Below are 19,708 nucleotides of genomic sequence, written 5' to 3'. Positions count from 1 at the left end.
TCTTCTCTTCCAACTTCATCTTGTGCATTCACCTCAGGCATAGGTATACCACTAACCCCATCATATTGAACTATGGGGCGTGTCCTCTCTGTCACTTTGCAAGCTATACTCATAATCATTTAACTCACTTCCCTCACCTTCTTCCTCATCCTCAACATCAGCATCTTTATGTTCCACAGTTTCCCCTATGGCTTCTCTTGGAGCACCAACTCCCTGTCCTAAACCCCCACAATCATTGGTAGCATTCCTTTCAACGAAAGCATCACTCAGCATTCAACATAATCCTTGACCAACTTAACATATACCTATGCAACCCTACTCTCATCCACAGCCAATGCCATTGACAAAGCATCCAAATCATTTTTTATTTCAGACAACCCAATTCCCTGACTCAAAATGTCCTTGAACCAAAATGTAGCACCTTACTGCATCTAATTGTAACCCTTTAGCCATGTCTACAATTTCCGGTCTTGATATGTAGTCTGCGAGCAAGTAATCAACATTTCCCACAAATCTATAACCCCTCCGAGTTCTCAATATCGAGTAACTCCACAATACATTTTGCACTCAGTAAAAATATTCTGCATGTGGCATTGAAAAATAATTGGAGCATAATCACACAATCAAAAACAAACACATGTATTGACAAAAACACACCAGGACCCACATAGCTCACAACATTTTGCCATCAACTTCAAACAGGACCCACATAGCTCACAATACATCAGATACATTATTATGTTATCCATCAACTTAAATTTAGATTTTAAAAAAAATTAACTGATACGCCAAATTAATATAATAAAATAAATTAACATGGAAACATGAACTGTTTCAATTTATTACCTATAAAGTGTTGGGACCACTAATATCAATTAAGAGTTGGAATTAAACTAGGACAATACAATTAGTGGGGTTAAAACCACTACAGAAACCCTAAATAAAACAACTAGTTGTTTTTAACTTCATCTCAACGAAGACATTAGAAGTAAAACAACAACAACAACAACAACAATACAATTAAAAGTTGAAATAAAACAACAACATACAATTATGGTCAAGGAATACAGCAAACATGTCTTTTAGGTGAATTAAAATAATTTCTCATTCATACATAAGATCCACAAAAGTGTAAGATATCAACATGTTTTACCACTTAAAAACAACAGAATCCATACAACTTCTTCAAGGAGTGAGCCCTTTAATTACATTTCCATTTTAGTCTTTGTAGATGTATTGCATTACACATTTGCAAAACAATGGGGAGACATGATAAGGAAAGGACTTGCCATTACTTGGTGCTTCGTTGTATGCTGACCTAATCTGCCAAGTATTCACCATGATCGCACTTGCTTCGTCTCCCTTTCCTTTATGCCCTCATCTTCGGCGCCTAGGTTGTCACTGACTCGCAAATTTAGGGCCTCCTTTAGAATGGAAATAGGGTTGCTCGCAACTCCTTGTGAATCAATTTAGGGCTAAAAAGACAAAGAAAAGGAAATCAAGAAAGGATGGAGTGGTGTGAAGTCTGGAAGACAAAGGTTAAGTGGAGGCTGATGTGGGAAAATATCATGGTGACATGGCTCAGAGATGATGTGTCAAGTCCAACAGGGATAAGTAAGTGCCAAGTCGCGAGTCCCACGTGTTTTTCCGATGGCCACGTAGGATAAAAATCACCGGAATCGCTTGAGTACCCTCCCGGTGAAATGGAATAAGTTTATGGTGCTCAAAAAGAAACAAATCAAAATCTAGTACCCAAAGTGAAAAAAGGTCAAAGTACAGTACCCTACCCAAATTTTTACCCGTTTTTGATGTCTGTCACCTTTACTCATTCACTACAAACAGACACATTGGTGGTGACAAATCTGTTTTGTAAAGATTAGTTTGGGTGATCCATATAGATTGTTGGTGATGCCAGAGTCATGGGTTTTAAATGTGTTAAAAATACAAAAAAGTGTAGATGTTATTTGTGAAGTCAAGGCCACCTATCATCGTCTCTAGTTAAACATACTTTTGTCCACTAATTCACAAACTATGATATATTAATAAATAATAACAAAAATCAGAAGATTGGTGCAAAAGAAGGATAAGGTTTTGCTTCTTGTGTGTTAAAACTAACTAGACATTGAATTTCATGAAATCAAGTGAGAGAGAAAAGTAACAAACTGAATTGATAAGGCATGTAGATTGGTGCAAAAGAAGGTTAAGGTTTTGCTTCTTGTGTGTTAAAACTAACTAGACATTGAATTTCATGAAATCAAGTCAGAGAGAAAAGTAACAAACTGAATTGATAAGGCATTGACTAACCTTGGCATTTCCTGTATGTTTTTATGCAGAGAACCTGCCTCCAAGATGAACATTTTTGCTGCCTTTTTTTCCAGATAATAATTATTAAGGACAATCAGGTTTAAATGTACACAGCCTTCACAAAGTGAAAGGGCTCAAAATGAAACATAAATCTTCAATTGGCCCCAAGTGATATACCTTAACAAACCTGGCTGTCATGTTGGTCCCCCTCATAATATTACAGGTTACAACGTGATTATTTATAAGTCAGAGCACTTGCATTATAACAGTTTCCACACTGTTCATAGTTCACAGTTCGATCAATACCTAACAGACTATTTACATTCACATATAAAACGACAAGAAACCATCGATACACAAAACCTGACTTTTCATAAGGACACCCCCGCGTTATAGAGCTAAAACCGGCAAATTAAATTAATTAATAAAATTCCAAAGCAGCAAAATTTATGCTGATTACCTTATTTGGATTTATAAATAGTTTCCTATTTCCATCAATATTATATCAGCTATTGCTTCCAGCTAAGTCTATCATTATTGTTTTCTCATTACCCATGTTGTACTCCTTGAGAGCTTGCTCTAACTCCTCCATTGTGATGTAACTAGGCAGTAAAGGAAATAAAGAAACCATCATCAATGTGATATGAAACACAAAACTAAGAAGACAAGGTGATTTATGTGGAAATGACTTGTTACCCGCTCTTATCCTTGTCAAAATACTCAAAAGCCTCAGGTCCTCTTTTTCCGTTCTGTTCTTGTGCATCGTGGCTGTTATAAACTCAAGATAGTCAATGGTCCCACTTCCATCCACATCAGCCTACAAAGAAAAGCACACCATTTACATCACTGTGAAATATCCAGGTCATAATTTTACAATAATTTTATTTTATTTTATAAAAAAATTATAATTATTTTTAAGTTATTTTTTTATAAAAAAAAATATATTTTTTTATTAATTTTTTTAATGTGAGGCGGGTATACCATGGAGTGCCGATTATCCGTTGAGTCTGCTGTGAGTTTGGGGTTTTTAAAAGCCCGTCGGGTTCGGGTTCGGGTATATTAGCGGGGTAGCGGGTACGGATACGAGTATGGTAAAACCCTCATTCGACCCGACCCGTTGCTATTCCTAGAGAAGCATCTAAAGCTAGAAACAAAATATGTGGCATTAAATCCTTGCTAGGTTTTCACAGATAGCCTTGCAGCATTTAGAGATTTAATCAAATTTCCAACTAAGACATGACCTTGGCTAGAACTAAGCGATCAAGCTAAAAATAACAAGGCTTCACGCTTGTGAACTGTTTAAAAACACAGATATCCTGGCGGAATTTTTACAGATGATCTGTTGTATTCATATGGTTAGTGCTTCGAGAAATACAGAAACTTTAAAAAATTAAATGAATTTAAGAATAGGGCTTTAAGGTGTACCACTTCCATCAGTTGTCGACCTTCAGATTCTGAAAGCTTGCTGCCTAATTTTGGCAGACCAGCTTTTAGTTCCTCAAAAGTTATTGTTCCACTATTGCCAGTATCCATAGATTTGAACATTTCTTTCTAATGATGATTTCCTTCTCAGATAGATTTTCAACAATTACCTACAAAAATATGTTCTGTAATCAAGCCTGGAGAAGCAACATATCAAGCAAACAAGAAATGAGAAATAGCAGTCAATCACCTTCAACGCTAATTTCTTAAGTTTATTCATGGCCCTAAACTGCTTCATTCTGCTCAAGACTGTGATATCAATTGGCTATTATCAGAAGCATCACTATCTTCTCGAACCCATGGATGATCTGTAAATTCTCACAATCAAATTAGATGAAATGAGGTATGCTTTGAAGAATGAGAGTGATTTTACCAGAACCTTCAGGAACAAGTTCAGTTGTGGTACATGTGCGGTAAGAACCAGCAGGTTGGTCACAAGAACTGGAACCGAGCTTTTAAATCACCCAAGAATTCCCTAACAATAATGTTTTTTCTACATCGGGGTATTCATTAAAGAAGGGGTGCAAGAAAATATCAACAAGGATTGTCAAAAGTAATTGCAAGGTTGCACAGAGATAATAGTAAATCACTGTGATTATTGGCAATGAGAAAGTAAGAACTTTAAGTATGAATTTAATAACCCCATAGTTGCTCGGCAACAGGAAACTAAATGCTGATGAAACCAGAATGAATATAAGAGTGATAATTACATTTAGAGACTTAAGGAAAATGGCGAAGTTGAGAAGTCACAATACTACCGTACGATTTAAGCTTTATCTAACTAAGCCTCTAAAGTTTGCTTTATACCTAAAATTTTGTAAAACCAAAGAAGAATGCAATGCAATATCAGCTACATGATTCATTGTTGATTTCATAGTGGCACAGAACAAGAAAATTTATATCGCACCCCAGCAAGACAGTGTATTTAACAGATAAGTTTCAAGCTAACAACATGTGTGAGTATCAAATTCAGAGGACTCACTCAAAATTTCAACCGCAGAAAGCGTCTCTTTTGGATCTTGCCGAAGCATCTTTTTAACAAGTTCTTTTGCTCCACTTGATATGGAAGGCCAAGGATCAGATGAGAAATCAATATGGCCACGTAAAACGGCATCAAATATTCCCTGTTCATTCTCAGCATAAATGGAAAAACAACTAATAATTCTGTATACTAGCCAATGACTTTCGGGTCTATTGATACACGGGTCACAAATAGAGCTCTCACCGAGTGGTAAGAGTTCGATTCTTGGCTGAGGGCATATTTTTGGGAGTTGTGAATAATGATTGTGTACGGGTGGTTCCAGCGCCAACTTGAGCGCGGCCCCGTCCCCACTTGTTCCACCTAGGCTTGTGCATGTCCCTGAGGCCTCTAGTGGGTTCGTCCCGCTCCTCTTCCCAAAAAAAATAATTCTGTATACTACTAATGATAAATATGAACAACTAATGGTTTGATTTCATGGTCTCTGCCCATTGAAATCTTGCTGAAACACACATTATTCCTCTTGTATTTCTTCAAAGATGAGCTGTCTATCAATTCTTTATTTAGAAAGGGGACATATAATGACACATTAAATATCACGAAAAAAAATGGAATCATATCAATAAAAAGATTAAAAAAAGATAGCATACAAACACTATGACAATCACACAACATTATATCTCATCACCCCATTGTCACGGCAATAACAACAATATCATACTGTGAAAGCTTAGTAGATTGTTCTTAGTTCACTAAAGAACTAATACCCATACAAGTTTTGATTTCATTGTCTGTGTCCAGAAACAATCTTCCTGATCTATGCATTACTACTCCGACGTTTCTTCTACAATGTTCTATCTAGTAATTGTTGACAAATTAAATAAAAGCAATAGATTTCAAAATTATACCAGATAGAAAAAGTTCTATGATAAATGAAGCAAGAAACAATGAAACCAACATCACAAGTAAATAGTATCTTAGGTTACTTGTCGTTTTATATGTGAATGTAAATAGTCTCTTAGGTATTGATTAAACAGTGAACTGTGAACAGTGTGGTAACTGTTATAATGCAAGTGCTTTGATTTTAAATAATCACAAAAACAAGAAAAGATTGAAATTTTTCTTACCTCAAGTTTTGTTTGACAGGATTTGGAAATCAAAGGATTTCAAAATCTTTAGATTTAAAAAATTCTTTGTTTATTTCAAAAGATTTAAATCTCTTTTGTATTTTCGAATCCAAAAGTTATGGAATTATGGAATTCAGCTAAAATGACTGAATTTCAAAATCTCATCCGATTTGCACGTGAGAGATTAACGTGCAAATATATATTAATTACTAATAATATTAATTACACTATAATTATATTTTATAAAATATTAAATAAAATATAATTATAATATAATGAATATTAGTAATATAATATATAATTGATATATTATATTATATTATATTATATTAATTATTTTAATAAATAAATAATATATTTAATTTTATTATAATAAATTAAGAATATATTAATTATATTACATACTAATAATATTAATTACCCTATAATTATATTTTATAAAATATTAAATAAAATATATTTGCAATGTAATTAATATTAATAATATAATATGTCAATGATATATTATATTATATTAATTATTTTAATAAATAATTAATATATTATATTCTATTATAATAAATTAAGAATATATATTAATTATTTTAATAAAAAATTCATATATAATATTTTACTATAATAAATTAAGTATATATTAATTGTATTAATTACTCATAATATTTGAATGTAAATTTAAATTCATACTAATTATATTAATTACTCATAATATTAATAACTATAGTTATATTTTATAAAATATTAAATATAATATAATTATAGTATAATTAATATTAGTAATATAGTATATAATTGATATATTATATTATATTAATTATTTTAAAATAATTAATATATTATATTTTTGAGTGGAAATTGCCAAAAACACCTCTTAATCATCAGAATATGCACAAAAACACCCCCTAACTTTTTGTATCGCTAAAAACACCTTCTTTAATGATTTTCAAACCCCCCCTCCCCTTTCCTCCTCCTCCTCCTCCTCCTCCTCCTCCCCAAAGGTTGTAACTGGCATTAACAAACTTAATTTTGAATTTTATGGACAAAATTATCCCTTGCGTGGGAAGTTGTGGCAGCGCAATCATGTTTCCGGTTTGAAAGGAAGTGGGAGTTATTTTTTTGGGTAATCCCTAGAGACAACCATTACTGACGTCGGTTATACTTTTTTTCTCTCTTCGCCTCTTCAGCTTTTCCATTTCCAAAGTTGTCTCTACCTGGGCATCCTTGTCTCGAAGTTCTTCTTCGCTTTCCACCATTGTCTCGAAGAAGAATTCCCGCTCAAGTATTCGGCATTTCATCAATTTGTAGTGTAAGTTATTGAGCTGAGATGGACGCCGTTGAAAAAGTTGTGCTTATGATTTTTTTTTATAAACGATTCTATTAACAAAAGAGATTTTTCGGTTATGTTTCGTGGTTCTGTTTTTATTTGATGATATTGAAGTCTACAGGGAGATTTATCGGCTAGGGTTTTGTTTTGGTCTAGGATTTTGTACACGGTCGAAAGAGATTTTTCGATTGTTATGTTGTGTAATGTTTACAATGAAGGTTTCCCTTTACGTTGATATGGTTGCAGTTTTAAAAATAAGGTTTCCGTTTAAATAATGGGATTTTATTTAAAAATTTGATGTTTATGTTTAAGAGTTGTTGTTTCTGTTTAAATATTTATCTTTCAGTTTAAGAATTTAGGTTACATTTTAAAAAACTTTACCTTCTGCTTAAATTTATCTGAATACTATTTAAATTATGGTTATTGTCGTAGGCTTGTGATTATGGCGGTCAACCTAGTTAATGGGCGATGCTACTTGACATCAGTAGTGGAGACTATGCCTGAGTTGAAAGTTCACATGAGTGGACGACACTGGGAGATAATCCGGAAGACACCATCTGCAACATTCACCAAGGTTGAAGCTGTGTTCCAAGAGAGGGCACTCCTTGATTTTTTGTTGCAGAGATATGATGGCAGCACCAACAAATTCAGGATCGGGGATAGCTTGGTAAGTTTTAAGCCCCACGATATGGCTCTCGTTCTTGGACTACGATGCGATGGAGACGCAGTCGTATTTCAAAAGAAGAAGAAAGCACGCTCCGCTTTTGAAGATAGATATTTTTCCAAAACCAACAAGAGACATAGAGACTCCATCAGGAGAACACTTGAGCAGCTTGTTCAGCAGAGGGGAGCAGAAGAAAATTTTATCAAACTCTTGATGGTGTACCTTATGGGTACAGTCCTCTTCCCAAACACGTCCTGCTCAGTTCCGAACTGGATAGTTAACTATGTCGATGACATACCTTCCATGGAAGGATATGCATGAGCACAAGGGACGCATAAGTGGATGATGGAGGACGTCCCACAAGCGGCCGCTCGAGTGGAAGCGAGATGCACCGGGAAGAAGGCGAACATGGGGTACGTCAAAGGTTGTTCGGTCGCACTGAACATCTGGTTTTACGAGCTAACCGGCACCGAAAAGAATGTGTGATTTGGTAAAAATAGTTACCGGAAGCAAACGAAGATATAAGTCATATTGTCATCGCTCGAAGGAAAAGAGGTAATAAATCATGAGTCTCTGTTTAAATATCAAACATTTCTGTTTAAACAATGTGATTTACTGTTTAAACTAGCGGTTCTCTGTTTAAATATTTTGTATATCGTTCAAAAACATATGTAAATTGTTTAAACATTTGAGTTAACTGTTTAAAAATATTTGTTATTGTTTTAATTGAATGTTTTCACTGACATTGTGTTGTTTAACTATGTTAGTTTCCTGAGCTGGTCATGGCAAATGCGGATAAAGAAATCTTCCTTCGGGCCATCCACCAAGGGGATGCTATTATTCCCGAACCACTGGCACGAAGGCAGGATGAGAGACCATCCTCTTCTAGGCTTCCTCGACGCCGTTCACCTAATGACAGCCCAACCCATGCATGAATTCCTTGGCGCCAGGGGAGCCCCGCCCCTGACGGCAAGATCCCCTCCTATAAGAACAGCCCCCTCAATCGCAACAACCCCCCTGACAGCTACGGCCCCCTTGGCGATGATGTCACCGCACGTCTGCTACAGGCGTACCAAGTACTGAAGCATTGGAAAGACAGGCACAATTGAATGAGGTGTCCTTATAAACAAATGAAGCACCCGGCACGGACGCCACCCAGAAAAGTCCGGATGCAACCAAGGTAGCCTCTGTGATTGCCGATAACGTGAGTTGGATGGCGTCAGATTTTGTAGACGATGGCGTCATTTAGACGGCGTTCGAAGAGGGCCACGTTTGAAGATAATCACCAAAACAAGAAAAACAATAAGGTCTCTCCCTCCACCGGCCGATGATGAGATAATAGCAACACCACCTGCGGTTTATCAGCCAGCTATAATGGCAGCATCTGAGGAAATTGCTCCTAAAGAAGCTGCAGCTGTAGTCGATACGATGGCCAAAGAGATCCCCATCTTGGTGGAACCAGCGATGGCCAAAAAGATCCCCATGTCGGTGGAACCAGCGGATGATAGTGCTGCGTCGAAAGTAGACACAATCCCTCAACAACAAGAACCGGCAAAGATTGTGTCTCCGGTTGATGTTGTTGTCATGCCCGTGATTGACAAGATCGTTGACAACGTTGTCAACGAAATCCCTGTCCGCTGTATCAAAGGGAGAAACTCTCCCACAACCATCAACAACACCTGCCAATGAACCGAAAGATTCTGCTGCGGTTGACGGTATGGTCCTCGCATACCAACAATACGAAAAAGTGCGGACAGACTTTCGACTGAAGAATAAAATATACCCCGCACAGGGGCACCTCGACGTGTTCGAGCAAGAGTTATTAAAGATATACCTGAATTGCACGATGGATCGTAAGTATCAAGTATTTCTGTTATACTTTAAATATATATGATATCATTTAACTTTATTAGGTACCGTTTAAATATATTAGTTACAATTTAAATATTTACATTACCGTTTAAATTTTGGCGTTACCACTAAAATATGTTGTCTCCGTTTAACTTTATCTTTTACCGTTTAACCACAGGACTGCCGTATAGAGGAATAACTGTGTCAGCACCACACGAGCCAGCCTATACACGATGCTGGACAGGAAGGAAATAGTAACAGACGATGTGATGGAATTGTTCGTTTGTATAATCCAGAAATCTCTTACGAAAGTACCATATCCATATACGAAGCACGCCTCCATCACGCGATTGCTGACACTATTTATATCTAAGCAGGAGGACATGAATGACACGGCTCTCGCTATGATGGGAGATACCACACGTACCCTGTATGATGTTGACATAGTCATCCTGCCAATCATCATGAATGGCCACTTCCATTTGGTCTTTCTTGAAGTAGCCGCTAATAAATCGATAAACGTTGGTATCTGTCTGCATTATTGTAGCGTGAGCGTGTTTGCACAGGATACCATAAACTTGCCATCTATAACATGAGCAAGTTCTATTGGCAAGATCTATAAAGTTGCTGCACTAGTCAATTACTTCATAACGATCATCGACACAATGACCAACATGAAGATTTTGGCTTTCCTTAACAAGTATCTTTACCTTCGAATGTATGTTCGGGCATAAGTAGGTCTCCCATTTGTTTGCTTGCTCATGGCGGTTGCATAACATACGCATCAACTTGAACCTGTACAACGTAGAATACGAACACTTACACGAGCACTTAAACAAGGTTAAGCAAAGATACTAATATTTAAATAGAAAAACATATTTTTAAACGGTAGGATTAGAAATTAAACGAAGATTCAGATAGTTAAACATAGACAATGATATTTGCACAGTATAGAAACTGTTTAAAGGATAAGAACAATTCTTAAGCGTTAAATAAAATCAACATTCGAATATCTTATGGAGTCCACCATTTTTGTCACTGGTAAATGCTGAGCTTCTTTGATCCACTCATTGAATGACTCTGCGACATTTGAATACATCTCGCCCAGCGTTCACCTCTGAACCGATAATTCGACCAATGTGACATCCGATTTATGAATTAACCACTGATAGGCTTCGGGTGATGTGGCCTATAATTCATTCACGTGAATTCTTTAGCCATGGATGCCCACGCAATACGAAAGTATATGGACCAACACTCTTTCCTCAGTGCCTTCCCAAGTCTGACATTAGCTTTCATAAAATTGGCATCCAAGTATTGAAGTCAGTATGCATATAGGGAAGAAAGGAAGACTCTCGCAATGGCGTTCACAAGGCCCTTAGACCTGCCTAACACGAACGTAATCATCTCTTGATAATCTCCTTCATCATATAAACCATCACCTAATGAACCGTGTCCAATTAGCATCGGTCTCGTTGTTGACAATACTGAAGGCGGCGTGGAAAGACCCATTGTTTCCATCTTTGCCTATGGCACCCAATAGAATACCCCGATACTTTCCAAGAAGGTGGGTACCATTGAGAAACAGCAGCGGCCTGCAAGCCCTCTTGAATCCCATGATACACACACTGAAAGAAAAGAATGCATGTTTAAAACGCTCACCGTCTCTTTCCACAATCGCAATGCTGTCGAGGTTTGTCTCAACCACCTTATCCACATACCAAAGCAACAAATCATAGTTGGAGATGTCACTACCATCGAGGATCACCCGGGCATGCTCTTTTCCCAACTAAGCCTGCTTGTATGGAATGTGGACACCATGTTCCCGCAACATGCCCTTCTAAATGTTGATGGCCTTGTATAAAGGCCGATCCTTGAGATTCTGAATCACTCGTGCGCTTACCCGTTTTTTAGATGCTTTCGGATGTAACGCCGATCCAATTCCACCACCGCAAGTAAATGACAAGTGCATTGTCTTGATTCTGAAAGTATTTTTATTATATTTCTTTGATGCATTAAGGCGCCATTGACAACCATCAGCAGCGCTTTCCACAGTCACTCAGTGTTTTTTGTTCTTTAGGAATTTGAAGTAAAAATTCTATTTGATTGCAAAATTTCAAAGTGCGTCTTTGAAATATTCAACGCCTTGAAAATGTTGTCCGATATCCAATGACAACACTTCAGATTGATCTGACGAGGAAGGAAGGCATGCCACGCCGTTAAGGTTGCCATGAGGTGGAACAGAAGCGCTCGTAGAATCCTACCAACACTTTAGTTTAAACAAAAATGATCAATATTTTAAGCAGAAACATAAAATGTTTAAATGATAACTATAAACTTTAAACGTTAAAACAAATATTTAAATAGAAACAAAATAGTTTAAGCGGAGAAGACAATTTTTAAATGGAAACTTGATATGTTTAAACATAAAATGGGATAATTAAACAATAATTAACTTCTACAACTACATAAACATAAAAGAGAAGAACTTTACAACGAGAATAACTCATTTTCAGTAGGATACGACAATGGTACATCATCTGCCTCAACAACAAGATCGACTACACTACATTTGAAGATGGAGTACACGTGACACATGCGTTGGAAGTCAACTTAGTTTTCTATTGGACAAACCATTTTATGTCTATTGGGTGTGATAAACTTCACTCTGACACGGGAAACATCGAGACCACATCGCTCACATATCTCAGCTAACACTAATTCCCAAGAAATTAGCGACATGAACATTAGCACTCATCCCTCCCCGTTATATCTAGCAATAGTACAAAAACTCTCCATAATAAACCTTTAGAACTCAAATCGAACACAAACCAAATGAGGAAAAGAAGAAGAAGATGAAGTTGTGATAAGCCTTCTAACTTTGTTTGACAAGAAGCAAGCAGAAAGGCAAAAAAAAATATAAAATTATATGCATAAAAGTCGGACATGATATGATTGGGCGGTTTTTTCCCATGATTTTCAAGGAAAAAAATGAAATTTCATAACATGGACCCATTTGAAGTGGACGATAGAGGGTAAAAGGGAACTTAAACAATAACAGAAGGGCTGTCCAGGATGTGCAAAAGTTGGATGGGATGATTAAGAATATTTGAAATTCATGAGTAAACAGTAAATTTCCCTATATTTTATTATAATAAATTAAGTATATATTAATTATATTAAATACTCATAATATTAATTACACTATAGTTATATTTTATAAAATGTTAAATAAAATATAATTATAGTGTAATTAATATTTGAAATATAATATATAATTAATATATTATATTATTTAATAAAATCCAAATTTACCAATCCCTCCAATCAAACACAAAATTATGTGGTCCAACATTACAAATACATTCAACCAAACACTAGATTTGATTTTCTTGAATTTTTAAATACAAAGATTTGTAAATACAAATATACTGAGATTTTCAACTACTTCCAACAAACGCCCCCTTAGCTTCTCTCTCTCCTTTCACATTTGGAATATAACTGAATGAATGTATCTTTAATTACAAAGTGAAAATGGATAGCACTTCAAATCAAATAAATATATAACATTGTTCATTTACAAGTCCTGAAATTCATATGGGATGGTTCAACCACGGTTCAACCACAAGACCTCTCAAATGAACTTATGGATTCCCCCGAAGCTGCTACTCAGTTTGATGGCTTCTTGCCCGTAATCATCCCTCCTTTCGATGTCTGTGAGTATCTTTTTCATCTATGTTTTTCAATTTTTCATTGCATCTTAGTATTTGCAAGAATGATTTTTGGATAATTTCTTTTCATTGTATGTATGATTGAGTTTTGCGGTTCCTAGCTATTTGTTGATATTGGTTTATTTCAGTTGTTCCTATTGGTTTTGCTGATTTCCTCACATGCCTGATGAGATTGAGATTTTGTCATAATGCAATGTGAGAAATTGTAGGGTTTTTCTATTTTTTATCTTGGTAATCACCATTAACAACCAAATATGTTTGTTTTTCTTCATCTTATGCTCCAATGCCAGCAACCTTCATTTGTTCATATGTTTGTATTTTGATTTTGCTCTGGATCTTGGTTCTTAAAATAGTGATTTTTAACCACTTTTTTTTTTCAAAGTTTGTAGAGTTGAGTTTTTTTACGCCTCTCGTGTCAATGTTGGCTTGTTTTTAGTTGTTCATATTGGTTTTTGTTGACTTTTATTTTTGTGTGTGATGTGATGAGGGGTTTTCTATTTTATGCTAGTAATCATCATTAACACTCAAATATTTCTTTTTATTTTCTTTGCCTTATGTTCCAGTGCTGATGAATTTTATTTATTTCTTTATGATTATCCTTGCCTCTTGGTTCTTCAGAGAGTGATTCTTTTAACTTATTTTTCATTATTTTTAGTGTTGAGTTTTTTTAGTTCCCTTGGTTTGACTTTCTCCGTGAGCATTGGTTTATCACCAAACTTTTATTTCAAAATTGGGTTTCTGTTTGATCACATTATTTTGAGCTCCAGCAACTTTCTTGTGAACGATATTCCACTGTATTTCGATTCTTAAAAGAGTGTGATTTCAAGTTATTTTTTCTCTCGTGTTAATGTTGGGGTTCCTCTGTCTTAATCTTGTTTTAGTTTGGCTTCTCCTCATACTTGCATTGATTTTTCTCATGTGGTGTTTACTTGGGCTTATAACAAACCTTATAATTTCTCTTTCTACTTAGCTAGGGTTCGCAAATCATATATTCATCGGATGTTGATATGATTTAACAGCATTGGTAATATTATTTTCAAAACATAATCGAATTTAGTATCAGTGTTTACTCGAATTTAGGATATTGATACATAACTCTTACAAAACTTAGCATCATACTTGCTATTATTCTCATTTCCAAATATTGAATGCTATATCATTTTCAACGCATTTTGTGTAATTGTTGGGGAACGTTAAACAAGCAAGCCTGATAACATAATGTTTTACTTGTTTTTTTCTTTCTGAAATATGTAACTGTGACCTTTTAAAAGTGCTTTTGAACTTGAAAACATAAATTGTGCCTTTTCCTTTGCCTTTTGCTTTATATCAAGTGGTTTTGGCTTGCGTGTCTTGCAGTTAGAAGAGATATAGACATACAAAATTTGAAATTATAAATTTTTTCTTTATTTGACTTTACAAGTGAGGCTATTTTAGTTGTCTTTTTATTTGTTTAAAGAAAACAAATTTCCTTATTCTATAAAACTCAAAACTAGTATAATATAAACAAAAGTAAGGTAAACACATGCTAATACATCCACTCAAATCCATATTTTCCTAAGTAACTGGTATGGCACTATTAGTTACTCTCATATGCCCCTTTCAGATGTACTATTCTATTTTAACTAGCCCCTTTTTGATATCTGCAACTGTAAGAATCTAAAGCACTCTCCCTCTCCTATAGCCATCGTCACTACCATTGCACTGCCACTACCACTGCCATTGCCACTAGGCAGCAACCAAAAGATCATTATATTTAGGGAAACATAATATGACATTTTTATTTGAGGTTGATTATTGCTTCTTATTATGCATACCTGGTAGCTTTTGACAGCTTTGATTAAAGAAGTTATCAAATTAAAACTTTGTGTTTTCAGTAAACTAGATTTCCTCATGAGTGCAATATGAATTTTTAATTTCATGTTGCGGTGAGCTATAAAAATAACTTTGGCATTCATCGACAGTTTTTTGGTTGTACCATTGCAAGGGTAAGCAAAGGGACTCAAAGAAAAAAGGATAAAATGATGAAACTCCTATTAGTTGATAATAGGCAGGGTAATAATATGCCATGAGCTGAGTGGCAAAGGATTGTTTGATCCAACTGAATTTGAAGATGCTGTGAAGCACAAGAAGTGGAAGGAGGCAATGAATGAAGAAATGACTTCAATTGAGAAGAACAACACTTGGGAGCTATGCAAGTTGCCATCAGGGAAGCAAGCAGTGGGTCTGAAGTGGATATATAAATACAAAGTTAATGCTCAAGGCCAAATTGTGAAGCTAAAAGCCAGACTAGTTGCTAAAGGATACTCGCAACAGTACGGGGTGGACTATGAAGAGATTTTCTCACCAGTTGCTCGCTTGGAGATGGTGAGGTTATTACTAGCACTAGAGGCACATGCTGGGTGGCCAGTGTTTTATTTCAATGTTAAATCCGCATTCTTGAATGGAGATATTCAAGAGGAAGTATATGCAGTACAGCCTGAGGGGTATGTAGTTGAAGGAAGTGAAGATCGTGTCTACAGATTGAAGAAAGCTCTCTATGGATTGAAGCAGGCCCCACGCGCATGGTACAGTAGAATAGATCAGCATTTCAAAGACCATGGCTTCATCAGGAGTGAGTGTGAGTATACACTCTACAGAAAAGAACATTCAAGTGGTGAGAGTCTATTGCTGAGTCTATATGTGGATGATATAATATATACAAGTTCGTCAAGTTATCTCATTGATAAATTCAAGTCAGAGATGAAGAAGACTTTCAAAATGTCAGACTTATGAGAGCTAACTTACTTTCTCGGGCTTGAAGTCAATCAAGAACCAGATGGAATTTTCATTAAACAAAAGAATTACATTGAGAATTTGTTACAATAGCTCAATATGAAGAACTGCAAATCAATTACAACTCCAATGGGAGTGGCAGTGAGACCACAAGGAAATTCAGATGCTGAATTTACAGATCCAAGGAAGTATAGAAGAATAATTGGGAAACTCTTATACCTCTCACACACTCAACCTGACATTTGTTACTCGGTGAGCTACTTATCAAGATACATGAATTGTTTGAGTAATGATCACTTCTCAGTAGCAAAGCGAGTAGTGAGGTACCTTGCTGGAACAAAAGATTTTGGGTTATGGTATTCTCGGGGTGATGAGGGGGTGTTGGAAGCATACTCAGACAGTGACTAGGAAGGCTCTCTGACGGATCGAAAGAGCACGTCTGGTATGTTGCTTCGCTTGGGTCAAAGCACAATGTCATGGAGCTCAAAGAAGCAGGAAATCATTGCTCTATCTACAACAGAGGCGGAATACATTGCAGCAACGTCAACTGCATGCCAAGTAGTCTGGTTCAAGAGAATTTTTCATGAATGTTGCCATGTAAACAACAAAGCTACTCGGCTTTGGTGTGATACCCAATCGGCAATCGCAGTGGCAAAGAATCAGGCACACCATGGAAGAACCAAGCACATTGACGTGCGGTACCATTTCATCAGAGGCTTGGTTTCTGATAATGTTGTCTCTCTCTATCATTTTCCCACTAACGAGAAACTGGCAGACCTGTTCACCAAACCACTTCCATCCGAGAAGCATGTGGCGATGAGGAATTTGATTGGAATGTGCACACTTCAATCAAGGGGGGTGTTGAAGATGTGATTGAAGATGGGCAGCTGGGTGATGGTATGGAGAAGCAAGGTCTGTGAACACAAGGCATGGTGGAGAAAGGATTGGATGCATGGTGTGGTGGAGTGATGGAAGCGGAGGACGGAGTTGTGCAAGCATGGGTCCGCACCAAACTCCGAATGGTGCCCTCTGCGAAGCTGGTAGTGTTTGACTAGTATAAAGTAAGCTTAGTTAAGTTAGTTAATGTATTTTGACTAGCTTTTGGTTTAAATGTTTTTTTATTTGAGACACAATCTCTGGATGTTAGTGTCTAACCAATGGTAAAGCAACTTAAGTAATTGTGTGACCAATGGAACTGTATGGGGTGGCACTGACCAATGGTTGTGTGTGTTACTGTCTGTTTGTCTATAATACTTTTGATATATAATACTAGTAAGTGGGAGTAGCTGATTGGTTGGTCAAGCTTTCAATATTGTCTTCCTTTCTCATTGACACATTGACCAGGAAAACCCAGAACAAAGAAACCTAGACATTTTCACAAACACTTGAGATATTACAGGGCATTTTCATCAAACAGCTTGGTCTTCTCTTTGAGTCGGCAGGTTAAAGCTTCAACACTTTTACCTTATCTTTTTATAGATGAATTAATTTATCATTATTATCATTGTTATTAATCTGATATGGAATTTTGTTATGATTAATGACATGGATTGTGTGATTTAGATCTATTTGAATACATGATAACAGTGACTTTCTTCAAATCAAAACTCAAACTGATTTTCTTCCTTTCCAATCAAAAGTTCATAAGTTTCTTTTTGAGTTTTGGCTTCATTGGAAGTTCATTAGGTTATTGTAGCCACATCTCTTTGTCACAAATACTTAAATTTTTAGTGTTATAAAATTGGCCACAAAAATATGTTATAATTGTGACCATTTGTCTAAAATGGTCACTCTTATATTAGCATCGGAGGTATTTGTGACGGGAGGTGGCGACTTCTAAAATTTGTTAGTATTACTAATTGTGACTAAAATTGTTGTTTTTAGTGATAACTTTTGTTATCAATAAAAATATAAGTTATTGTAGCCATATCGCTTTTGTCACAAATACTAGATTTTTTAGTGTCGTGAAATTGGTCACAAAAGTAAAGAGTAATAGTGACCATTACCTAAAATGGTTACTATTGTATTAGCATCGAAGGTATTTGTGACGGGAGGTGACGACTTCTAAATTTTGTTACTATTACTAATTGTGATTAAAATTATTGCTTTTAGTGATAACTTTTGCTTGCCACTAAAAATACAATTTGTTGTAGTGATTATTATTGTTACAACTCAATGTTGGTGTGGAGAACTTAATGAATCTTATGTTTTGATGCATGATGGAAAGAACCTTTTTTTCCTTTCACAAACACCTTTGTGATTATATTATATTTAATTGAGTTTTTCACAAACACCTTTTCTTTCACAAACACCTTTGTGATTATATTATATTATATTTTTTTCGGGTTCCCTTGGTTTAACTTTCTCGGCTAGCATTGGTTTATCACCGAACTTTTTATTTCAGAATTGGGTTTCTGGTTGCTCACATTATTTTGAGCTCCTGCAACTTTCTTGTAAACGATATTCCACTGTATTTTGATTCTTAAAAGAGTGTGATTTCTTGTTTTTTTTCTCTCTTGTGTTAGTGTTGGGGTTCCTCTATCTTAATGTTGTTTTAGTTTGGCTTCTCCTCATACGTGCATTGATTTTTCTCATGTGGTGTTTACTTGGGCTTATAACAAACCTTATAATTTCTCTCTCTACTTAGCTAGGGTTCGCAACCCATATATTCATTTGGATCTTGATATGATTTAACAGCATTGGTAATATTATTTTCAGTATATAATCGAATTTAGTATCGATGTTTACGTGAAATAGTGCCATGATTTAAGTTGTTCAGTTATCATTTGTAAATTTAGGATATTGATACATAACTCTTTACAAAACTTAGCATCATACTTGCTGTTATTCTCATTTCCAAATATTGAATGCTATATCATTTTCAACGCATTCTGTATAATTGTTGGGGAATGATAAACTAGCAAGCCTGATAACATAATGTTTTGCTTGTTTTTTCTTTCTGAAATATGTAACTGTGACCTTTTTAAAGTACTTTTAAATTAAAAACATAAATTGTGTCTTGTCCTTTGGCTTTGCTTTATTTTAAGTGATTTTGGCTCGCGTGTCGTTAGAAGAGACTTAGACATACAAAATTTGAAATTATAATTTTTTGCTTTATTTGACTTTACAAGTGAGGCCATTTTAGTTGTCTTTTTAAACAAAATTCTTATTCTATAAAACTCAAAACTAGCATAATATAAACAAAACTAAGGTAAACACATGCTAATACATCCACTCAAATCCATATTTTCCTAAGTAACTGGTATAGCACTATTAGTTATTCTCATATGCCCCTTTCAAATGTACTATTTAACTAGCCCCTTTTTTATATCTGCAACTGTAAGAATCTAAAGCACTCTCCCTCTTCTATAGCAGCTGCCACTGGCACTATTAGTTATTATCATATGCCCCTTTCAGATGTACTATTTAACTAGCCCCTTTTTATATCCTTAATTTTCCCGGAGAATGTGTCACTTC

The 19,708-nt window shown here is 35.5% G+C and overlaps 1 pseudogene; it reads right to left on the bottom strand.

Moving 5' to 3' along the window:
• Positions 1–2,809: 2,809 nt before the first annotated feature.
• Positions 2,810–6,901, bottom strand: LOC120273226 (annotated as a pseudogene).
• Positions 6,902–19,708: the final 12,807 nt, after the last annotated feature.

This window comes from Dioscorea cayenensis, chromosome 2, assembly GCF_009730915.1.
Source record: "Dioscorea cayenensis subsp. rotundata cultivar TDr96_F1 chromosome 2, TDr96_F1_v2_PseudoChromosome.rev07_lg8_w22 25.fasta, whole genome shotgun sequence".
NCBI classification, from domain to species: Eukaryota; Viridiplantae; Streptophyta; class Magnoliopsida; order Dioscoreales; family Dioscoreaceae; genus Dioscorea; species Dioscorea cayenensis.
Note: the sequence above shows the minus strand (reverse complement) of the source record. Positions and strands in the feature narration are given on the sequence as shown.